This window comes from Hesperophylax consimilis, chromosome 23 (genome assembly GCF_061612785.1).
Source record: "Hesperophylax consimilis isolate HC1 chromosome 23, BYU_Hcon_1.0, whole genome shotgun sequence".
Taxonomy (NCBI): domain Eukaryota; kingdom Metazoa; phylum Arthropoda; class Insecta; order Trichoptera; family Limnephilidae; genus Hesperophylax; species Hesperophylax consimilis.
The window spans coordinates 13,932,373-13,958,712 of NC_142858.1; the positions used below are offsets into that span (position 1 = coordinate 13,932,373).

A 26,340-nucleotide genomic window follows, 5' to 3' on the forward strand; every position below is an offset into this window, starting at 1 on the left:
CAAGCTTAAGTTTCTTTTTTTACATATAAAATAAGTGTTTATTTGTAATTTTTTTGAATAAGTTACTCAACTCGTTTTTTTAGAAGGTAACTTATGTTGGGTAGTCGAATTTTCCAATAAAATAATGTCAGTGTCAACACTAAATAAAAACTGAAACGTTAAACGATGAACGAAAGATGTCACGTTGTTCGACCCTTTACGCAAGCGACAATTTTTTTTTCTCCGAAAGTTTCAAAATTACTTGTAGGGTCAATTTAATTATATGGAAATGAAGTATTTTTTGCTGGTGTAATAGGAAAATTACTTTTTGGAGTCATTTTCTTATAACTATTAAAATTATCACTTATGTTGAGGGCCATTAAGAAAACAATTAGTGTATATTATCAAAAAAATGAATGACCTGAAAACAAATATTTTTAAAGTTTATAAAACAATCGATGATGAAATAGTAAGATTATCTAGAAACAATGGGGATGGGCTCTGTAGCCTATAAATAAGGTCATTTATAGAATGTCGAAAACTTATAAGATAAAGTTAGAGAATTTGCATCTTCCTGCAAAGTGTACTCTGCTAAGGTCAGAATTATTATCCATTTCAGTTCGGTCAGAACATTAGCTGTCAGTGTTGTTATTAAACTAATATCTACCCGAGATATTAGTTTGATTATCAAATTATTAAAATAGTTCTTTATTACAGAGTCAGACGCAATTAATTAATTAACTACAATCTTTTGTATTTTTGCGGCAAATTCTACTGTGGAAGGTACTCTCAGGGTCCTCCCGCTGTAAGAACATTATTCATGAATGAAGCGTTACTTGAAATGGCTATAGCCATATTTGGTGACTGAATCTGAATAGACCAGGTTATTCCCACCTTCCTCTTTGCCACTTTCTCTCCCTTCCCATACCATTTAGCTTCTCTAAACACCCAAACCAAGAATGTCTTAGTTACGGTTAGCAGAGATCAGTCGGGACTCTCAGTGCGGTGTTCACATAAATAATTGATTGACTTTCTGTCATTATTTATGTACGGAGAAATCTTACTGATACAAAATATTGGTTGTTTTTATTAAGAATCTCTTCAAATTATTCGTTATACCTTTAAAAACGGGATTGCAGAATTTAAAGGAAGGAATTGACAGGTATCTTAGCAAACTTTCAATAAAACACAAATGTGCTATCTCGACGTCAAAACACTTGTTCAAAAATTTCTAATATTTTCGCGTTTCGACATTGTATTTCATCATGCATGAACACGTGTTCCAATATATTATGTATTATGATATAATCTATGGAATTTTTAAATAAATACTGTTATCTTTGATTTGAAGTAAAAAGTAGCTATAGTCTTAAAATATTTTCAAATAATACATCGTTCTACGAAGAAAAGTTTGATAAATATATTGAAATTAAAAACTCTTCGTTATCTTAAAAAGTCTATCTCTCAACAAGTTTTTGACAGAAGTAAAATCACATACACGCGATAGACTATTGGTCTAAGCTAACGAATATTGTATATTTATTTTTTTCTGTGCAAACTACAGTAAATAAAAGTAACTCAAGATGGATCAAAAGAGTTTTGTAAATAAACCAACAGATGCGGTTCTTAAACTACAAAATTTTATCAATAACAGTGCAACAAAATTAAGCAAAGAACAGAAAACTAAATTAACCCCAAAAACCATTACAATTTTGGGGATAGTAAGGGAAACTGCAGCAAAAATTGCTGATGTATCTGGAGAAAATAGAATACTAATACAAATTACTGGAAACAATAAGCATTTTTTTTTTTTTTTTTCTTAGGTTTGTCAACAGTGATTCATATCAAAGCTCTCGAAATTCAATTACACTAATTAAACTTGGTTGATACTATCACTAATTACAGACAAACACAACATTGATGAACACAAAACTATACGTAAAGAATAATGTACATGTATGCACCTACATGCATACATGTATACACAAATACATACACTTACATATACATTTCATAACAGCAACAGTAATTATTTTATAGATCAACACGATAGGTAGCTTTAAGTCTTGTTTACGTTTGATTTGAAGGTGGCCAGTGATGACATTGACAAATCAATGGGATGACTTTTATATGTCTCGTTAAAATAACGGCACATTCTTGGTAAAGGTGAGTCATACCCCAGCTTAGTTTTATATTTTTTAATATGTAACGGAATATAATGTATTAGTCGGGAACCAATTCTAGGAACGTTGAACATAATTTGATAGAGTAAAAAAGGGCAGTTTATTAGAGCATTAATAATTTTGAAAAGGAAATTTAAATCAATATTTAGTCTTCTCTGTTCAAGGGTGCGTACATTGTAGAAATTTAGTCTATCGGTGTAATGAGGAAGTGATCGAGCTCGCTTATCACAATACGCTAGGTGGTACATAAAATGTTTTTGAACCCGCTCTATTCGCTGAATATGAACTTTGTAGGTTGGACTCCATATAGAACTTGCGTACTCCAACACGTTGCGGGTGAAGGAATTGTATAGCGTTATTTTTGATTTGGGATTCTGAAAATTTTTACTATTTCGTTTGATAAATCCTAGCATTTTTAGGGATCTAGAAATAATGCTGTCGATATGAGGTGTGAAAGTTAGTTTTTTATCAAATATTACGCCTAGGTCCCGAATGGTTGTGACTTCCTGGAGTTTAGTACCGTCGATAAAATATTGAGTTGAGATTGAGTTGCGTTTACGTGTAAAAGTTATGTGGACACATTTTAAAGAATTCAGAAACATTCTATTGTCAGTGCACCATTTAGAAACTCTGTTGATATCATTTTGAAGGAGTATTGAATCAAGTAATGTGTGGATAATTTAAAAAATCTTACAATCATCGGCGAACAATAAAATTTTAGAATCCAAAATAACATCGCACAAGTCATTAATAAAAACAAGGAACAAGATCGGGCCCAAATGGGACCCTTGAGGTACTCCAGACGGCACATCTAATCCTCTTGACTCATAACCATCAAATACTACTCTTTGTTCACGGTCAGTTAGATAGGAGTGAAACCAGTTTAGCAAGGTACCATGAACACCCATGTGTTTTAGTTTATGTATTAATAATCTGTGATTTACCTTATCAAAGGCCTTGCTAAAGTCAGTGTAGATGCTGTCTATCTGTTGACCTTTATCGACAGCTTCGGTTAAGGTAGTGACATAGCAAAGTAAATTGGAGGATGTTGATTTCTGGGAGAGAAATCCATGCTGTTTTGGAGTAATAAGATTTTTGAGATGATAATTCAGACTTGGACAAATTATTTTTTCGAAAATTTTAGCAAATGAACAGAGAATGGAGATGGGTCTATAGTTTGTGACGTCGTGAAGGTCGCCACTTTTAGGTATAGGTACAATATTTGCTTGTTTCCATCTTGTTGGGAAAACGGATGAAGACAACGATTTCCTGTAAATGATAGTCAGAGGGAGTGCGAGACTGTGTGCACACTTTTTAATTAGGATAGGTGGAATTTTGTCGGGACCCGGACCTTTGCTCTGGTCGAGGTTAAGCATTGCTATTTTTACATCGTACACACTAATATTTACTGTGTGCAGAACGCCGTTTGATTGATCTATTGAAACGGGATGAGGTTGAGTCTCTTCGTTGCCTCTTATGTTATCTTTCTCATATACTGATGAAAAGTTTTGGGCAAATAGTTCACTGCTTTCCTCGCCATTGGATGACTTTTTTTCTCCATACGTCATATTTTGGGGGATAGCACTGTTATTTTTTTTCTTTTGTTTGATAAATCTCCAAAAAGTTTTAACGCTATTATGATTAACCAGACACGATTCGATTTGTTGAATATATTTAAAGTAGCAATTACTAATGAGTTTGGAACAACGGGTGCGTAAGAGTTCGTAAGAATTTCTATCACGAGGATTTTTATATTTTTTATAGAGAATTCGAAATTAATTTTTTTCTTTAATAAGTTTAACTAAGTCTGGTGAGTACCAGTGGGGATACTGCTTATTACAATTTACAATTTTGGTTACGCATTTCTCAATTATACGATTCAGATGAGTGTAAAATATAGAAACCATATTGTCCACCGACATGAATTCAGGTAAAAGTAATGCCCAATCTAGTTCTTGTAATTCCTTATTGAATTGAATGTAATCATTTTTATTAAAATCATATTTAAGTAAGGTTTTATTTTTTAGCATTTTTGTTAATTTGAAATCAAAACTAAAATCAATCTCTAAGGGTGGGTGATGTACATCAATGCGACTTAAGATATCGGTACTTTGCCTGACTTGTAGTTCATGTGAATTGGATAAAACGAGATCTAAGATTCTACCGTTACTATTCACAATGTCATTGAATTGATTGAGGTTATTTAGGGCAAGAAAGTTCACAAGATGGTTGCCGATGTCATTATTATAATTTTCTGGAGATAAGAAATGAGTCTGGTTAGGCTCATTGCGGGTCCAACGAATACCTGCCAGGTTGAAATCTCCTATAATTAACAAATTCGATTCACCAACGCCTTCCATAACATTGCTAATTTTTTCAAAAAGGTATTCAAAATTATCAACAAGCAACGGGGGGGGTATATAAAGAGCACAGATATAGAAACATCTCGTTAATTTGTTCTGGCTGAAAAAGCATTATCAAAATTTTAAATTATCTGTCCGAAAGAAGAGCAGACAACGGAGAAAACCGAAGACGATATAAATAAAAATTAGTCCAATTGTAACGGGAGTGCTGGGAATAAAAAAATGCAAAAGATGGTAAAATTAATGTTATGTGTATAAATAATGAGCATATTGAAAAATTACAGAAAGACATTAAAACAAAGTTCTGTGATAAATATACCACAAAAATCCCGGATTAAGGATTTCCATCAATAAAATTTGTTGGATTAACACATGAAATGGATGAAAAGGAAATAGTTCAGAACATAAAAAATCAAAATGAAAGAAACAAGAAATCAAAAACAGGAGAAGAATACACAGTATATTTGGAAGTAGATGAACAAACAGATGGAAAAATAGTCAAAATTCAAAAATTAACATAGGATGGGAAAAAGCCAGAGTATTTGATGCATTTGATATTGAAAATCAGCAATTTTCATTTTTTCCGTGTATAGTTTACATTCACTCCGCTCGGAACGTCATCAAATTGTTGGTTGTTTTATAAAATTAACTAGTTTCCTACCTACTAGTTTCCTTATTTGTCATTTAATGGGTATTTTTTTCTACAATGAATGTCGTCTCAAATTACGTAATAAAGAATTAAACTTCCTTTTTTAGACTGCTTTACAGAACACTGTCAGATTTAAAATTTTTAGATAATTATGTTAATTTCAAGTTAGTAATTGATGCAATGATATCTCGTTGGTTGAGATTCTGAGATACGAACGGCTTAACGATAGTATTGTAAACATAGACATATGAATATTAGTAGACCTGCCCTAAGTGATTAAAAGCGTATTATTCCGCACTCCCCATACCGGTTCCATTGGAGCCGGCTGGGCTCGCGTATGGCTTCCCGTGAATCTTGAGAATGTGACGTCATCATTCTTGTTCGAACTAGCGTCGAGCTATGGTCGAGGCATTTTATGAAATAACACAGCAAAATAGTGGCTTGTGATATGAAAACTTGTAAAAATAGATGTGAAAAAGAGAATAAACCCAATTGCCGTATCACATTCCATATGTAAGCATCATTTTAAGCTTATTCACGTCGTATAATATGAATCAGTTGTAGAAACATATACTATCACATCGAGCCAACATTGGTCGAATGTAGCAATTCTCAAGTGTGCGCATCGTTGTTACAGGGAAGTAAATTATGAACACTTATAAAAGTGTCTTAACTAAATACGTAAATAAAATATTAGACTCTGAAAATAGAAGAAATTTTTTTTGCCGAATTTGGACTTCGCAAATTTGTTCATAACGTGGCGAGTAATTTGCGCTCCCATGTAAAAATGTCTATTCATTCAAAAGCAGATTTTACTTTTAAGAACTAAATGGTGATATTAAAATGCGAGATGCCTATATACTGTCAGATTGATTTATTGACGAATCACAGTCAGCTTTACCCCCTTCGTTCTTCAACAGTTGATTTTACCCCTCATCTTTAATTTCTAGTCTATATATTCATATGTCTGTGATTGTATCTATTTCAGAATTATTATTAATTTGGCGGCCTCCGTGGCCGAGGGGTTAGCGATCCGAAGGCTGCGGATTTAAATAATTTGTTTTATTTCACAATTTAAACATTTAAATTTTATAAGGTATATTTGCGGCAAGTGGAAGTTACTCTCAGTATCTCCCTGGTGTAAGACCACCATCCAGAATTGAAACGTTGCTTGAAATGGCTTTAACCGTATTTAGTGACCAGATCTGAATAGCCAGGTACTTTCCCACCATCGTCTTTACCATATCCTTCCCCTCCCTACTACCTTCAGTCTCACAATTACCTTAATTGGGGATGTTATAGTCTCACTAGCTCCAAATGGTTGGGAGTAGTTTGGACTCTTGTGCAGTATTCACACTAAAGAAATATATTTTACAGTTATGTAATATTTCACCACAAGTGCGATGTTTGCTTTATATCCAATAAGATCGATGAAGTGGTACAATATATGCTTCGCTTTAGTTATCAAGGTCATCGCAAATAAACTATTTGGAACCATGTATGTTGCAACATTTTTGGCAAAGCTGGGACTGAAACCTGGCAACACAAACACAGGCCAACTCAGGCTTGGCAACTTCGTTTTCTTATTATACACCTAATGATGTATCAAACATGAGCAGGTGCGATGCTGTTAGTTGAAAAAACTCTATCGCGATTTCCTATGATGAAGTTTACGATAGAGAGGTCATTGATGCATAGAAAGTGTTGTGATACCGGGCTGGTAGAATTTAAATTTTAGTATTGTGTCGCTTTAACACCCTGTTCTGAAAAAAATATGTTCGTGCCCAAATAAAAAAAAAGTTATCATAAATTATTATTTTTAATGTTTAATTAATGTTTATTTATAGGTAATCCGAAGGTTGCGGGTTCAATTCCCGTCAGCGGAATAATTTTTTTTTCGAAAGATTTTTTCAATTTATGTAGGTGTTTTAGACTAATAATTATTGCTTAAAAGTAATACGATATAATATATTCCTTATATTCTGAGGTCTACAAAACTTTCGTGTACAAACTCCTTTATAATTTTTATTATTATTTCTGTCAGCTGTTCTAAAAATTACATTAATTTTGAATTTACACTCTTTTATCTGTTTATCTACGGTAATTGGATCATGTTTCCAAATAAATAACTAATGTTACTAGGCATGTACCTAACGCCTATCGGATGTTAACCGAACTAAAAAAGCTACGATTAAAACATTTGTTTGTTATTAATTAAAATTGTTTTGTTTAAAAAGCTTTACTATGTTTTTTTTCATTCCAACACTTCACTGTTATATGTATGTAATATATATATGTATTCACTGTACAGTATGTAACAGTGAACAAATATTAAACAAGAGACAACGCTACAAATTACGGCTGGGGCTCAGTTTTTGATAACCCCTTTGTAAGTAATCTTTAAGTACCTGAATATGTCTGTCTCGACACAGGTGTACCCTAGTGAAAACTTTATATTGATGAATAAAAATAAAAAAAAATAATAAATTATTGAGAATAGATAAATGTGAGGGTAGATATTTATTTAATAGAGCATTGCTTAAGGTTTTACTAACATTATCTAATTCATTTTTGAATAGCTTTTTATATTATTATTCTAATCTGTTTATGCGTATTACCGCTAATATAATATGTTATTCTTAGTTGGTCTAGCTTCACGATTTCGTAAGTGGTACAGAGCTCATCCAGAAAGTTCCATTTCGATGTGATTTTAGCCCCTGTCTGCCTCTGAACAAACGAGCCGGAAGATAATTAAAATTTTGCAATTTGCAAAATCACATACGTTGCGCACCTTGGGCGTATAAATTATTTTCAATTAATTGCGCGGCGGGCTCGGCGCATGGGCGCTGAACTTTTATCATTTTTACCTTGAAAATACTCATTCCTCTTCCTTGTCTTACTACCCGGCTTTGCCAGAGATTTTGTTTAAAAAATATGGTTCAAATTATGCAAACGATGATTAGGGAGGCGGATAACCTACACCTGTGCCATTGGTGACTCTAAGTAGTTCGCCACATTAACAGGGGTTAATGGGTTTTAGGTTTGTCTAGGTCTTGGCTGCGGATGCGTCTGCTGCGTGGCGGGCCGGATCAAGACCTCCCTTTCAACCAGACACTGGATAAGGGAGACCCTTTGACCACTCCAACAGAACTCTACCGACTCATCGCCTTTTACCATAGTGGGAGAAATGGACTCATACGGCTGTCTTTCCTGGACACTCCTGACCGCCAGATTCCTACCCACCCCTCCCATATATTTCCTACGAATTCTCTCATGGCATACAGGGATAAATAAGCTATTAAAAATATTCCAGCTAGGGCGAAATTCCAAGCAGCGCTTGAACAGTTTTCGGCGGGAAAAATTTTCTGTCGCTGGTGGACGAACTGTAGCTAATAATAAATATAAAATTACAAAACTGATGATGCTGATTTTTTTTTAAATTATTTAACACCACTTTATTATTCATACTTAACATATATCAAACTAGTATCGTTCATTCGAAACCTTCTTTAGGACTTTACAGATAGAGTAAACTTGTGGAACCGCTTACTATTTATTTAATTGTCTTTGGGTTATTTTTATTAAATCAATTTTTGGAATATTGATACCGTTAATTAAAACCAGAGAAAAGTCTGTCTTGCTTTATCTTTTCTTTTTAAATAAAGATTTATGAAACAAGCCAAATAGTAAACAATTTATAAATTGTTAAATTTTATTGGAATAAAACTTTTGTAAGTTATTCCCATAAATATATATAATATTTATTATTAACAAGAAAAACATGCTAATAATTCTAAAAGAAACATGAAACAGTACAAGACAAAGAAAATAAAAATATAATAAAAATTACTCCATCATGGTAGAGTAGATTGAAGCATTTTCCCAGAAGACAGATATCCTAGGTTCAATTCACAGTAAAAAACCGTTAGCATTTTACTTTCTGCGTATGTTTTTTTTTCGTGTTTTGTTTGAATTTATTAGTAGTATCTGCTTCTTCAAAGATAAATTAACTATTGGTAGATGAGAGAAATTTTTATCATCACCAACCAAAATTCAAAATAAAAAATCAATTTAACCCGGCAGTAAACAGTGGGGCTTTCGGCCATATTGATTTTCACTCAGTGTTATTTTTTGTCAAACCAAAATTCGCAGCAAGATAATATTGACATTCAAGAACATATAAAATTATTCCGCAGCTTAGCGGACTTTCACAAATACTTTATTTTTTTCCGAAAAGACAATAGAATCCAATAAAATTAATTGGTCATTACAGAGAGGGGGAACATCAAAGGAAGGAAAGCATTTTAGATGGAAAACATTTCTTGCAAAAACTAGGCAAAGAAACTGAAAGGAAACTATTCATCATCTTAGGCCTACGTTATAATATTATCTGGATATCATTTCAATTTGCTCAAACTTCATAAGAATTATTCACTTTTATTAAATTAAAGGACTTAGTTAAATTTTACGACTAAAATTATGCCATCAAAACAAATATTATCAAAATCATTATTATCGACAAAACATTTTCGTTCTTAATTAAATAGGCATTTGACTTCAAAGAACAAGAACTAAATTTTATCATTCGGTTAATCGTAGTTGTGAGTTAATATTATTAGGCATACAAGTTTCTCCATAAGTTGGTGCAAAAGTTTGCTCAATTTGGTACCTACTCGCTTATCGTGTTGCTCATAATTCAGTTAAACTCGTTTGTAAAACAATTAACTAAATCTTTTTTTATGTCAGACGCGGAAGGTTTCTTATGAACTTCCATTTTATAAACACTGGCGAAGTTTGGCTCTAAATAGTGCATCATAACTTGAGTAGGGACTTTCTTGATACATTTTTAATATGTTTTAAAACTGAGATTTTCAGGGAAGTAAAAAGATTGTTCATGGTGGGGAATGTAAATATTTGCTGAAAGTTAATTCAAGCGTTTTTGATATAATTTGATGGTGGTAAATATTTGAAAAAGAGAACCCATAAAATTGACATGTTTAACTTAATAAACTTATTAAGTTAAACATTAATACACAAAAATAGTCAAAACAGATTTCATAAACCCAACCGTATATCAATTTATAAACTTTTCAAACCGATTTGCTTCGGTATATATTAAATGCTTTTTCAAACAAATCGATAAAAATATTTGAAGATTTTTTTGGTTATCTTTAGCTTCATTTTAACTGGAAAACGTTAAAGGCTCCCATATTACCATACTGTCGCCAAATACTTAAATACTTGTCGTAACCCAAGAGTTGTATGGTTAAACGTATAATTTGTATCATGTCCACCACAATGGAGTTCATTTAGGTCACATCATGGTGGGATGTTAATTCGTGTTCACGCGTTGAGCACGGTAGGTGGATAGTGGATGATGAACTCCTCCGGACGGTTGCTCGACACTGTGGTGGAGATGATCGGTGGTGAATCCTCCTGACCAATTGCTCGACTCCGCGGCGGTAAAGATAATCGATGGCAAATCCACCAAGCCGATGCTCAACACTATAGAAGCGGAGATTAACGGTAATGGAGTGTGGTCGTTGCTATAAAGTCGGTAGCTTAACGCAAGCTAGGATGCTAGACTTGAGTGGCAATGTTTATCACTGCTGGTGAAGACCATGGATCTTCATGATAACTCAGTGAGATGATGTCCTCGATGTAATTTGGTCCTCGACAGCTTACGTTGCAAGCGCGGTGGGCTCGCAGTGCGGTTGAGCAAAAGAGTACTAGGCAAAAAGCTGGAGGCACGAGCAGACCTCGACGGTGGGCACGGCGCGGGATGGAAAAGTATCGTCCGGTGCTGAAGTTGGAGAATGCTTGTAGACTGAAGTGTTTGCGTTTATACAGAGTTGCGTGCGTCTTGTAAAGCTAAAAATGTCCCAGCAATCGCAAGTAGGTCGGTGGGCCTTCGACGCAAGTCTAGAAGGTTCCTTGTGTAATGATATTCTAGAAACGTTCTTGGTTCCAGTGCGAATTAGAGCCTAGAAATATACTCAACGCGAACAAATAATTAGTCATAACCATGCAACGGAAATAATTGCATGAGTTCGAGTGCGTCGTCGTGTATATTTACAGGTGTTCTAAAAGGTGAGATGAGCAGAAATACATAAATTATGCCCAGTGATGAACGAAAAAAGATTTTACGCAAAAATCAGTAACAGTAGTTGCTTCTAGAGAAACTACCCACCTTAATTGTTTGCATTATATTTTCTCATTACGATGTCTAGCAGGGTAAAAAGTATTTTGTTAGATCTCATGACCTTCACACCCTTATTTGGTGACCTTTTGTCAAAGTGTGCAATTTATCCCGTCATTTCTCGTAGTGCATACTCTTCTCGTAGCGGTGTTATGTTCATAACAGGGTCATTAGTCACGGGGAAACAAGCAGGAAGGAAGGGCCGTCCATAAATCTAGCGGCGTTGGCCACATTTAGGAACTGTTTGACAGATATAATAAAGGCACATCTATTATATTGAGGATCAACTAACTTGTTTCCATTTTTTTACTAAGAATATGAAGAAGAAAAATAAAATATGAGTTAGAAAAAATGATGGTAATAATATGTTTTTAGAATTTTTTAGATTTAAATGAAACTAGATTTTCAAAAATATTCTGGCAAATTAGTTCGATTTATGTGAAACTGGGTTTCAAGGACGGTTTTATAAATATTTTTGTATGAATAATTGTTATCTTTATTGTAGCATTATTTCAAGATAATAAATACTTGAACTAGATAGCCTAATATTTGTGAGAGATGATAATCATTTATCAATTGGCTAAATAATTGGTGTTCCATTTTCGTGAAACAACACCAGAGAAATGTTGATTTTTTTACTTAGCTAAAAAAAGCAATCACTTATCTCTTCTAAATAACTTACGAACCAATTACTTAGGTTAAATAATGATAGTCGTAATGTTCTTTCTTGTGTTATATAAACAAGTTCTGAAACCCTAATATTTCAATCACACACTTCAAAACATTATATGTAAGTACAAATATATTTTTAATGTTATAACAAAGATTTGTTTAGCTTCTCATAATTTTATCACCGTAGTTAATTTACACGAAGCACGTAAACCGCTCCTGACTTGTATAATAAATATTTTAATATTGATGGGAAGGCTCAAACGGCTCGTACACACTTGTGTGGTCACAATTGATTACGTGCACTTTATTTTGCATTTTTGACTGCATAATTATTTGTTTTCTAGTTGTGATCGGTTCATGTGCTTTGAGCGAACCGTCTTTAGGAAGCTATTAACTTTTCAATAATTCCCTGGCAAGTAATTAAAAAATATTAAGGCAAGTAATAAATAAATATCTCCGGGACTCCGTCAAATCAAGCGTCCCGTTTGACACCGATCCGATTGGCAAACCATCATCCGAAAAAAAATCATAAACAAATTAAAAGTTTTCCATTAAATCGTGCCAAATCTAGCTTCTGCGGCTTCCCTGTGAGGCAAGGAATTAATCTTTGACAGTACTTTGAAATTAATTTCAACTAATCACCGAAGCGATAAATTTAGCGAGGCGAATCCAACAACGGGAGGCCCGTATTTATTTCGTCTGAGATCATAAAGATATTATTTACGTTTGCGTGTGTATGCATAATATTCATTCAAATGCCAGGTTTCCGAGATGAAACAACTAGGGAGGGTGATATTCGCCGAGGTTTGAAGGGCTAAATTTGAGCATCAGTTGTTTACAGCGATTTCAATGTAAGATTCTCCGGGGGAAGAGCAAAATAAGTGCCGGTGGAGGATTTATCAGATGCTTTTATATTGTTGAATTAAAGGAAGCGCTCAGAACGTATGCCTTACAAATAAGTAATTATCTTCATAATATATTCACCACGCGAGAGTCCCACTGGTCGGAGCCGTTGGTTCAGTTAATCGAACTTCGATTATTAATGGAGATTGCGCGGCGTGAAGAATAAGCGGAGGATTAGTATTCCTGACATCAAATCTGATTACAAGATATAGGATCAGATGTGGGAAGGGATTTTTAACTAAGCGGCACAGTTATTAAGAATTCGTCATCATTATTTCAATCTTTAGAGTTTTCTCTCATTTTCATTTTAAATCGTTATTATTTTCAACTCTCAACTATTGGCTAGTCCGTGAACCTTATAATAATAATATTAAGATGAATTTTACAGCGCCGTTTTTGTGAAAAATCAGCTCAAGGGCGTTATACAAATATATATTACATTTCTACAATGATCTATGTTATTACTAACTATATATGAAGATAATATACAGTACTATACTAACATTACTAACCTGGTAGGTCACTTAAGATTAACACTAATTAACATTAACTAATTGTTTACTTAGTTTATCACTTACTATGGGGTGATTTTCCGTGTCAATAATCCAGATTTCTTCGAAATTAAATAATGTGGGTACTCCGTTACAATGCGATTTTATTTAGGTAGTACAAGTATTGGTACAAGAAAACATTATAAGAGCTTGATATTGAAAAGAGGACGAGTTACAACAGACATGCCTTTTTATTCGTCTCGGTCATATAATTTGACTTTCTCTCGGGAATGGTATATTTAATTTAAGGGAATCCATTGAATCTAATGATCATTTTCCAACCATTCAAACGTTATGTTTTGTTTCTCGATTTCAAGACTCTCATTGTTCCATCGTATCACTCCACATTTTTAAATTACGCAGACCTCTATTTCTATATACTTGAGTTTATTCCCTAGCTTTGTTGCCTGTCCATTTAATTTAAGTGAAGACAAAAAGCCAAAAATTAATCTGCAATGTCATGTTTCTATTTGATATATTCCATTATATAATTATTCTTTAAAAAAAAAAAAACAGTTTATTTGTAAGTAAGTTCTGCTGCGTAATTATTAATATAACGTAGGTTGTTTTGCCTTGTGAAGACATTATCAAATTTCAAAGAATCAAAGAACACACGCAATCCTTTAAAAACTAAAAATAAAAACAGTCGGAATTTGCTAAACATATATAAAAAAATCACTTACTCAATAATAAGCAATATAATAATAAGCCAACAAATTCATTTTTTTAAAGCATCATTAAAAACAACCCTGAAGCTAATTTGATAAAAGAACGAAAAAAATATTTTCCGATCGCCACTCCTTGATATGTTTAAGCCGAGTTCAATTATTATAGAACACAAAAATACAACTCAGTAAAATAATAATGCCGGAAAAAGAAACACTTTAGTCATAAATATTATTATTTTGGAAACAACTTACTCTAACGACCTTCACTCAAATTTGTACAACACAATAAATGGAGGAAACTTTAAATTTTTTTATTTTTTTTTATGTGACTCCTCACAAGAGTGTCCCTGCCTGTGCAGTGTACAGACAGGGAAACTATGTCACCACCCGGTTGGGCGGCGTTGTGAGGCGGAACAAGGTAGGGGCTGTAGGAAGGGATTTGTTAATGCGGGCCTTGAAGAGGCTCGGATTATAGGAGGGAGGAAAAACAGATGCCGGTAGCTCGTTCCACATACGAGCCGACTTACACAAAAACGAGTCGTAAAAACGGCCCGTTCTCATGAAGCCAACGTCAACCGTGAACGGGTATTCAGTTCGTGTCCGTAGGGTTTCGCCCACGTGCACCGGTGCATCAGGAATCAATGCTGCTAGCTCCTTGGAGCAAGCTCCATTGAAATATCTGTAGAACAGACACAGCATGCCTAAATTGCGTCTATGCATTAGAGAAGGCAATCGGTCTGTTAACAACGGATTGTCAATCAGACGGATCGCTCTCCTTTGCACAGATTCAAGCAGGTGTATTAAGTAGTTTAAGTTTTAAGTAGTAAATAGTTGGGCGGACTTGAGACTTGTACAGGGTCAGCAGCTGGTCACTGTTGAAGAATCTCCTAGCCCTGTACAAGACGCCCAACTTTTTGGAGGCCTGATTTACTCGGGCTTCTATGGATCCCCGATACTTGAGCCGGTCTGATGTAATAACTCCAAGCATTTCAATAGAGTCTTTATTGGGGAGAGTGCTGCCATCAAATTGCACCAGACAGTCATTTATTTTATTTGGTACATTATTTTGTTACAATTTATGTTTTCCAGTAATGTAGGCCTCACTGGGTGGCTTGCCCGTGCTGAGGCCTTCATTTTATAGTATGAAAATCTAATCTACATATTACATTTAAAGAGAAGATAATAAATTTGAAAAGAAAATAATAAATTTAAAATTAAAAATACGAAATACATCATAATACATTTAAAATTAAAAAATAATACAATGAAAATAATCTTGTGTGTTTGTTAGTGATGTGTATTTATGTTGGTTTTGTGTGTTACGTGTAGGTTTTATTTTTATTTTATGCTATGACATTTTGGTAATATGGTCTTTTTTGTTCTTTAATCCATTTTGTAATTTTGTGTGTGAATTTATTTTTACTTTCCTCAATTTTAATTTCAAGTTTTAAACTGTTGAAAGCTTTTATAGCATGGTATTGGTAGTGTCTTTGTCCAAAGCTTGAATTTACTGTCGGAGTTTTTATGTTTTCTTTGTACGCTTGTCTAACTGGTCTGTTAGTGCTATTTTGTGTATGTTGAAATTTTTTTTTTTTTGTCAAAAATGTAGTTTAGTAGTGTTTTAACGTATAATTGGCGTATATCTAGTACGTCACAGCTGTTGAATATTTGGTCTGTATCAGTCAGTCTATGTGTTTTGAGTATTACCTTTAAGATCGTTTTCTGTGCGGTTTCTATGTAATTGATAGCCGAGTTTGTTGCTCCTCCCCAAGCAATAATTCCATATTCTATTATTTTTTGGCAAAGTGCAAAATATATTGTTTTCAATTGTTTTATTTTATATATGTTTCTTATGTTTAGGAAAATGTGTATTGTTTTGAGAAGTTTATTTGTGATTTGTTTGATGTGAGGTATCCATCTAACGTTATGGTCAATTACGATTCCTAGATACTTTATTTGTTCTGTTTTTTCTAGAGGAGGGCAATCGCAGATGTTGGTGTTTAAACATTCGTGTATTTTTATGGTGTTTGTGTTGTTTTTTGGCTGTCCCGTGCTATTTATACTTTTTGTTGTGAATTTTGTCTTTGATATGTTAAGTGTAAGTATGTTTGAGTCTAGCCATGTTTTCACTTGCGAGATTCCCAAATATTATTATATACGCTATGTTATATACATTATTCCAATCCTTAGATTTAAATAGTAAAACTGTGTCATCAGCATAGCTAACTATTTCACCGTCCATTTTCATGCTGCAAAGTTCATTTATGTAAATAGTAAAAAGAACGGGCCCTAGTATGCTTCCTTGTGGAACTCCATATGTAATCGGCAGTGGTTTACTAGTATGGTTGTTAATTTTGACTTGTTGTGTTCTGTTACTCATATAACTTTTTAATAGTTGAAGTTCCTTGCCTTTTATACCCATGTTTTCTAATTTTTTAAAAAGTGAATTGTGGCAGATTGAGTCAAAGGCTTTAGCTAAATCTAGATATATCGCTATGCATTTGTACCCTTGATCTAAGTTGCTATGTATATAATCTATTGTACATGCCAAAGCTTCTTTTGTGCCTATTTTGTCTCTAAATCCATATTGGTTATTCGAGATTAATTTGTTTTCTTCTAGGTATTTTATAATTTGGTTTTTTAATACTCTTTCGAAAATCTTTGAAAGCGAGTTTAACAGAGTGATTGGTCTATAGTTAGTTATTTCCATTTTGTCTCCGGATTTATAAATGGGGATAACTAGTCCTTTTTTAAGAGTACTAGGAAAGCAGGAGTGTGTTATACTAAGGTTGATTAAGTGTGTTATAGGTTTTAAAATTTCATTTTTTAATATCTTAATGCAATCCGTTGTTATCTCATCTAATCCAGGAGCAATTCGGTTTTTTGATGTGTTTATTATTTTGTCAATTTCCTCTTCCGAGGTTGTTTTTATTGTAAATCTGTGTTGTGTCGGTTTTATATTGATATTTGATCTGTTTGTTTGTGTTAGTGTGTTTGTGTTATGCAATTTACGGTTCGCTAAAACTTTTCCTATATTTGCGAAGAAGTTATTCACATGATTTGCTATAGTTTCTGTATTTGTATTGACGTCTAATTTTTTGGAGTTAATATTTAGATTTTCACTAGTATTTTTCTGTTTGTATTTTTGTGTGTATGTAACTTCTTTTAATGTTTTCCATATTTGGGTTTGGGTTTGGGTTATTTTTTTATTTTTTAAGTTTTTCTCTATAGTACAATTCCTTAGCCACTCTAATAATTTTCGTGCAGATGTTTCTATATCTTTTATAGTAGTTAAGTTGTTCCATGTCGTAGGGTGTATATTTAATTTGTTTGTGAATTTTGTCTCGTTTACGAATACAGTTTAATATTCCCTGTGTTATCAATAAATTATTTTTTTTTGCTTTGTGTGTGAGTTTTACTTGTTTTATGATAGTGTTATCATTTATTTCTTGTGCTAACATGTTATTAAATTTATCCCAGGCCTCTTCCACGTTCTCTATTTGGTATATTGTACTCCAGTCTATTTTTTTGAGTTTTTCTTTCAAGTTTGAGTAGTTTATTATTTTTTTGTGAATATTTTGTCTTGGTTGGGTTTTGTGTTTTCGGTGTCTATTGCTATCATATTCATGTAGTGATCTGTGATAGTGCTTTCAAGTACTACGGTTTTGGTTTTTAGTTTTGTTTTGATCATTATATGATCTATACAACTTTTTGTGTTTTGTGTGATTCGTGTTGGAACCTTTATCGTTGGCTCCAGTCCATGCTGTGCTAGTAGTGTTAGGTATTCTATGTTTTGAGGGTGTCCGTTTTGTAAGATGTTTATGTTTAGGTCTCCAATGATGATGATATTTTTATTTTTGTTGATTTCTTTTAAAGTATTGTTAAGTGCAGTTAGGAAGTGTGTGATGTTGTTTTTGGATGGAGATCTGTACATCGCAAGAATACACGTTTCTTTATCATTTGTTATGTGTATGCAGTTGGAGTCTATTAAGTGTATTTCTTTGACGATTGTATTTATTTTATCATTGATGTATATAACTTTACCATCATTTTGATTTTTGTTTTTTTTTTGTGTGGTGTGTGTTATAGTTTTTGATTGATCTCCTTCTTTGCCGAAATCAGACACGCTTCGGTTTTTGAGACGTTGAAACTGACCAACGTGGCCTTACCCCAGGCACAAACCATCTCGAGGTAGTGGTCGATTTTGTGCTTCGAAACTTCCGAGCTATTCGGACATCATAGGTGGAAGGGGGGTGCTGTCATCAGCGTAGCAGTGAATTGGTGCACATCAACGAGATCGTTGATGTGCAATAAAAACAGCGTCGAAGACAGCACAGATCCTTGTGGCACCCCCGCATTGATTTGATGCGGTGAGGAAGAAGAGCCGTCAACCACGGTTTGAATTGTTCTTCCCCTCAGAAAGTCCGCAATCCAACTATGCAGGGTAAGGTGGATCCCATAGGATGGTAACTTCCCGATAAGCGCCCGGTGCCAGACTCTGTCAAAGGCTTTGGAGATATCCAACCCAACGGTTTGAGTTTTACCAAAACGTTCCATGTACCGCTCCCAAATATGCGTCACATATCCGAGTAGATCGCCACACGATCGGTTTTGATGAAATCCATATTGCCGATCGCTTAGGGTATTGTTATTCTCGAGATATGTGAGCAATTTGTTGTTAACCACCCTTTCTAATTCCTTCGAGAGTATGGAAGTGATGGCTATGGGGCGGTAGTTAGAAGGGTCGGAGCGGTCCCCCTTTTTTGGGATTGGGTGGACGATTGCCTTTTTCCAAAGATCTGGCACCTTTCCACCTTTGAGAGAGAGCCTAAATAATTTCGCGAGCACTGGAGTCATTTCTGCAGAACACCTCTTGAGGACCAAGACAGGTATTCCGTCCGGCCCACTGGCTTTGTCGACTTTCAGCTCGTTCAAGATTCGGAGACCCTCTCTGTTCCAGATCTTCGATTCCTCCATTTGAAAACCGCAGTGCGGAATGGAAGGAGGAGTCTCTCCGTTATCTTGAAGAGTTGAGTTTTCCGCAAAAATTTTGCCTAATAATTCAACTTTCAGCCAGCCGACTATCAGGCTTGGTCAGAAGTGGGAAAGTGGTTCTGCAGAAATTTTTTCCGATCGAGCTAGCAAGTGACCAGAAAGCACGGCTACCAGTGGGGCAGTCAGCCAGCTTTTTCGCAATTCTCTAGTCGTGATCGCTCTTAGCTCTATTTAGAACTCTCTTACAATTCCTTGCCCGTTTTCGGTATTCCGAAAGGTTATTCATGGAGCTAATCTTCCGAAGTGCATTAAAAGCCGTATTTTTGAGTCTGACAGCTTCAGCACAGCAATGGTCAAACCACGGTTTTGTGCCCGCTCCAGAGGATTTTACGGAGAAGGGAATGTAGCAATCCATTTCTGATGTGATTACTTCTCCTACCTCGCGTGCATAAATTGATGGGTCCTCGGAACTAAAGCATACAGTACTCCAAGGAAAGGCGCCGAAGAAAGACCGCATGCCTTCCCATTTTGCTGCCCTGTAGTGCCGTACCTTCCGCTTTACATGTTTGTCAGGTTGACGGTTCATGGAGGATGGGACAGAGGTGGTAATCAGGCAGTGGTCAGAGGATCCTAAGGGCGCTGTCACCTCCACTCTGTACCCGAGTGGCTCACTAGTGAGAAACAGATCGAGTAGGTTGGCTCGATGTGATGGGATGTCTGGTATTCTGGTCGGAGATTCTATAAGTTGGCTTAGTCCATGGATAAGAGCAAAAGAGTCCGCTGATTTACCGGCAGAGTTCGTTGGGCCCGAGAACTTCAGCCATTTTTCATTATGAACACTGAAGTCCCCCAGGATTACACACTCGGCCGATGGGTAACGGGGCAAGAGAATATCTACAGTGTCACTCAAGTATTTAAACAACGCAACAGTGTCTGATTCGGAAAAGATGGTAATTAATAATAGCCGTTAGGTTAGGTTATAAAAATAAGATCTTTTTTTTTTCATTTGCAAATCTGTATGAAAATAATGTTAGTTTATAGAATTTTGTTTGTCACGTCTAGCAAACACTTCTGTGAGTGACTTCACCACAGTTTAACAATGCTTTAAGAGGGCGAAAAATCTGTCACGCATAGTAATAATAATTACACAGCAGATTTTGTCAGTAAACAGTTTGTTTCATAAATTGAATAGTAATATTATTGAACATATAAAAGAAAAACCTAAAATGAAAATCGAGTTCTACGTATTAAACTTGATAACTATAAATAATTTTTAGGAATATTGAAATTAATTCAATTTTGGAGGCGAGTACTGGTATCCCTGCATTAATTGGATAACTAGATACGTTTGGTAACTTAGCAGGGATGCCCGAGTTCATGAGGTGAGGTTTGTCCATTCTTTTGTAGCGGATACATCTGCATTGGGTAGACTTTGTGACCTCTCCAGCTGGATTCTCGACCTAAAGGCTTTAAATCGCAGCGGAGAGGGTGGTTTAATTCATCACTCCTGGAAACATTGACCCCCAGATTTTTTCCTTCAAACGTTCATACTTTTTTCCTTCCCATAACTTCCTCTCATTCCTTATATCCATTAAAAAGAGCCTCTGATGATGACATAGGCCTCGAGGGAAATAATTTTCTTCAGGGTCTCCTGTGTGGAGTTTATGTAAAAAATAACAGCAAAAGCTGTGTCTTAAATATTACAAAAAAAAAAAAGTGGGTGTGTCAAGCCTACGCAAGACAGAAGTGAAACTTCTAGTATTCTTCTCTCTTATTATTAGGGCTTTTTTATACTAATTTTCATATATTTATTGGCAGGTAGAGTAGAAATTAATATTGTTTAGCGTTTGCCAACGACCATACCATGTTGAACACACCGGTTCTCGTCCGATCACCGAAGTTAAGCAACATTGGGCGCGGTCAGTACTTGGATGGGTGACCGCTTGGGAACACCGCGTGCCGTTGGCCCATTTTTTATGGTAATTTCATGTTTTTTTTTATTTTTTTATCGTTACTATCATTAATAATATCATAAAATTCTTTAACTTTTCAAGTATGCTACAGGCCTAAAATATTACTTAGTGGATTGATATTATGGTCAACCATTGAAAAAAAAAATTCCTGCAAAGTTATGGATGTAATTACGATCTTTTTCAAGCGCGTATGTAATGATTATTTTTATCAACGTCGCACACACCTTGCTAATGTTTTCAGTATTATTAGGGCTTTTTTATACTAATTTTCATATATTTATTGGCAGGTAGAGTAGAAATTAATATTGTTTAGCGTTTGCCAACGACCATACCATGTTGAACACACCGGTTCTCGTCCGATCACCGAAGTTAAGCAACATTGGGCGCGGTCAGTACTTGGATGGGTGACCGCTTGGGAACACCGCGTGCCGTTGGCCCATTTTTTATGGTAATTTCATGTTTTTTTTTATTTTTTTATCGTTACTATCATTAATAATATCATAAAATTCTTTAACTTTTCAAGTATGCTACAGGCCTAAAATATTACTTAGTGGATTGATATTATGGTCAACCATTGAAAAAAAAAATTCCTGCAAAGTTATGGATGTAATTACGATCTTTTTCAAGCGCGTATGTAATGATTATTTTTATCAACGTCGCACACACCTTGCTAATGTTTTCAGTATTATTAGGGCTTTTTTATACTAATTTTCATATATTTATTGGCAGGTAGAATAGAAATTAATATTGTTTAGCGTTTGCCAACGACCATACCATGTTGAACACACCGGTTCTCGTCCGATCACCGAAGTTAAGCAACATTGGGCGCGGTCAGTACTTGGATGGGTGACCGCTTGGGAACACCGCGTGCCGTTGGCCCATTTTTTATGGTAATTTTATGTTTTTTTTTATTTTTTTATCGTTAACATCATAAAAAATTTTATATCATTCTTTAACTTTTCAAGTATGCTACAGGCCTAAAATATTACTTAGTGGATTGATATTATGGTCAACCATTGAAAAAAAAAAAGGCGTTAAAAACAAAAAAATTATGTGCGATGGCCGAGAATCGAACTCGGATCAACTGCTTGGAAAGCAACTACGCTGACCATTACACCACCAACGCCAGTTGTCGAGATGAGCTAAGAAGCATTTATATTTTACTTCAAAACTTTGACTAGATCAAATGAACTTTAATCGGTCCCGCATTTTCGTTTCGGTCATGAGTTGGTTTTACTCCGGTACTCGAAATTGCATGACGCGGGTAAAGAAGTTTCACTTCAATAATTATAAAAGTGTTCATTTTGCTGTTGTTTTCATAATTAGCTCTAAACATTATTTCAGTTACTTTAATGAGCTATTATTTTATTATAATATTAAGTATGGTACTAATAAACGTAAGCTTAAGTACATTGTAATGTATCGATAAAACCTGGTCTAATATAATATTAATATATATCTTGAATTTGCCTGCCGTAATGAGTTGTCAGAAGCATAAGCTTACACATCAATTTAAATCGTATTTCAAAGGAAATCGACACCTCATTCAAATATAATGTCTCCTTTCAAAATGCCTACAAAAAAATCTTTTCACACAAATCACGACATAATATAATATATTTTTTAATGATATGAATAAAAGTCTGCGTAATGTTCCGTTGAAAGTCATTAAAATTTAACTTTTGTAAGTAATTGCACAAAATAGGTAGGTAAGCTTTACTGAAAAAGTGTTAAATAAATATCTTTCGCAATTTCGAAAAACTTAAAATGGAAATTTTCTTTATAAATCAAATAAAGATAACAGATTTACAATTAAGACAAGATCAGAAGATATGAACTGTCTAATATCATAATGAATGTCTCGGGAAATTTTATAATTAATATGAAGACAAAGTCTTGCGATCTGGCAATCTGAAATTCAATTCACTATGATGATCATAGCCGCGGTTCCGCTTATTGCTGTTCAATTATGATATTCCTGTGAAGTCAGCCGGTGACTGTATCAAACGGCAATACCAGGAATACTTGACTTGCAATTCATCGGTGTTTGCATTGTATCCAAATTTAATTTTGTTTATTCTTGTGTATCCGAGACTGGGAGAATAATGTATTCAGCGTCGTTTCCCCGCTTTAAATCAACCCATCCCCGTTGGGTGGTAAAGTAATTCGTTTTAATACAATGTTTGTCGGTAGCGTAATAAAAGCTTATTGGATTATTGCTTCAGTAGACGTTTATGAAATGAATTTGAGAAAAATGATCTAATGAATCAAACGAGGAGTCGAGGGTGCGTTGGAAACGGATTAACAATAATGCTTTCCTCACAAATGGAGCTTTTAAGTTAAATTTTGTTCGCTTGTAGATTCAATCAAATTTTACACTGATTTTCGTGTTTCGTTTGAAGTACATTGTTTTGTAACTTGAGACAATTTTTTCAACATTCGCCAATATAAACAAATATTTTAAGTCTTTATTATGATTGATCATGTAATGAACTTGGAAATTCAGATACAATTTTTGAAAATGTTTGATTTTGCTGATATGATAATTATACAGAAAGAATTCTGAGTGCGATTTATGACGAACGTCTTCAGAAAATCATATATATTTGTATACAACATATAAGCGATACAGTTACAAACCTATATTACATAACTATATCACTTTATTTTTTTTATTTTATTTATTTATTTATTTATTTATTTAACGCCCAGAGGGCTTTTACATGGTTGGTAGTATAATTTTAATTTGACATATATTTTGAAACATAAAAAATAATAATAAAATTACATTTGATAAAAGCTATGCAACAAGTCATACAAACACAAGAAACAAAAATAGAAAATTACAGCTATTTGTAGGTTTACATGATGTGTTTATTTATTTATTTATTTAACGCCCAGAGGGCTTTTACACGTGGGTGGTACAAATTTAATGACAGTTTTGAAACATAAGAAAGAAAAGAAAGAAATAATAAAAATAAAATTACATAAGTATATGCGAGAAACAAAATTAAAAATATCAAGAACATAAATTAAAAAATACAGCGATTTGACTGGTTTACAAAAATATAACTTCCATTTAGGAATAGTATTGAAATAGGTCTTTTACATAATCCACAAAATTCGCAAAGTTAATGTTAAATATATCGACATCACCTAAGTATTGGTTTCCCATAGTGTGAAACCGTTGTATTGGGGAGTTCGCAATGTAATTTCGCTTATGTGTGTTGCAGTGGAATAGTGTATTTTGTCGTGTTGTTATTGTAGGTATTCGTAAGTTTGAGTTGAGTGAGTTGCAGAAGTTCGCAACAGTCGAATTTAGAGTTTAGAATCTTGAATAAAAAAGTTAAATCGTTTATTTTACGCCTGTCTTCCAATGTGTGTATTTTTAGAGTGTTTAATAAGAAATGATATTGTAAGTCTTCTAGTGGGATATTTAATTTAAAATTTATAAAACGCAGAAATTTTTTTTTGTATTCGCTCAATGTTATTAATGTGAATTTTGTAAGAGGGAGACCAAACTACTGAGTTGTATTCAATTATGCTTCTAACTAGAGATATGTATAACAGTTTAATGGCTTGTATGGAGTTAAAGTTTTTAGTTGTTCTTAATACGAAGCCTAGTGTTTTCATGCCTTTGTTTACAATTTGGTGGATATGATTGGCGAAACTTAGTTTTTCATCCAAAATAATTCCGAGATCTCTCATTTCCGTGACTCTTTCTAAAGCTGTATTGTTAATGGAATATTCAAATAAAACAGGATTTTTATTTCTGCAGAAAGTCAGGGTTTTGCATTTGTCTACATTTAAAAACAGATTATTTTGTACGCACCAATCTTTAAACTTATTAATATTTGATTGTAGTATTTGGCAATGATTTACATCAGTTATTTTTTTGTATAGCTTGATGTCATCAGCAAAGAGCAATACCTCGACATCGTCGAAGCAATTTGTTATATCGTTAATGAAAATGAGAAACAAAACGGGACCAAGGTGACTACCTTGCGGTAGGCCACTGGACGCACAGAAAGCTTTCGATAGCAAAGATTTTATTTTAACAAATAGTTTACGATTAGTTAAATAGCTAGTAAACCATTTTAGCATGTTGTCTCTTACTCCTAGGGCAAATAGTTTTCGGGTTAGTAGTTTATGGGATACTTTGTCGAATGCTTTTGAAAAGTCTGTATATATGCAGTCGACTTGTTTATTTTTTGCAAAAGATTCTAATATAAAGTTTTGAAATATTGTTACGTTAGTTGCGGTTGATCTACCTTTGATAAAACCGTGTTGTTTTTGGTCGATTAGTTTTATTAATTTGGGATAGATTTCATCAAGGACCATTGATTCAAAAAGCTTAGAAAGTACTGACTGTATACAAATGGGGCGATAATTGGTTATGTCAGTGTCGTCTCCTTTTTTGAGGATAGGTGTAATGAAGCTCGATTTCCAGCGGCTTGGAAAATATCCAAGGAACAAGAGGCGGTTGAATAGTACTGTAAGCGGTTTAGATAATGCATTGGAGCATTTTTTAAGGAATATTGGTGGAATGTTGTCTGGGCCAGCAGATTTTTCAGTGTCTAAGGAAAGTAATTTCTGTTCGCAAGATTTTTGTGTGATATGGCAATTTGTTACGTGTGTAGTATTACTAAATTTGTATTCGGGTATTTTACCATCGGGGGTTTCGTCGTCGTATACGTTTTTGAAGAAATCTGAAAACGGTTTACAATATCCTGTGTATTGTTTGCACTGATTCCATTCATTTGCACTATTGGTTGGTAATAGGTGTTTTCATTGTTTATTTTTTTAAGAAATTTTTGTATTTAAAAACATTATTCTCGATGTTAGTTATGTACATTTTGTAGCAATGTTTAGAAAGATCTTTATATTTTTTTCTAGTTTTTCTAAAGTTTATATAATCAGCTATGGATTTGCTTTGTTTAAATTTTTTGTGTTGACCTTTTTTTGCTGAAAATAGGCAGTTAGCTCCGATGAGAAACAAACTGGGTAAGTATACTTTGTCGGCGTGTAAAAAGGTATATATGATTTAATAGTGTATAATAAAGTATGTCTAAATATTTATCAATATTTTCATCAGACAAAAAAGACCAGTCTATATTTGAGAGATGGCAGTTAATTGAGTCAAAGTCTGCTCGTTTAAAGTTCAGAGTTTTTTGTTCAGGTTTGGCATCGTTATCACGGGGTATG

General features: G+C 34.1%; 3 non-coding genes across 3 annotated transcripts; all 3 read left to right on the plus strand.

Annotated features, from left to right (window-relative positions):
• The first annotated feature begins 21,011 nt into the window (after positions 1-21,011).
• On the plus strand, positions 21,012-21,130 carry LOC149412343 (5S ribosomal RNA). Its single transcript, XR_016304599.1, has one exon. It is a non-coding gene; the product is annotated as a 5S ribosomal RNA (ribosomal RNA).
• Positions 21,131-21,453: 323 nt separating this feature from the next.
• On the plus strand, positions 21,454-21,572 carry LOC149412344 (5S ribosomal RNA). The gene has a single exon (XR_016304600.1). It is a non-coding gene; the product is annotated as a 5S ribosomal RNA (ribosomal RNA).
• A 323-nt stretch (positions 21,573-21,895) lies between these two features.
• Positions 21,896-22,014, plus strand: LOC149412345 (5S ribosomal RNA). The gene has a single exon (XR_016304601.1). It is a non-coding gene; the product is annotated as a 5S ribosomal RNA (ribosomal RNA).
• The last annotated feature ends 4,326 nt before the right edge of the window (positions 22,015-26,340 follow it).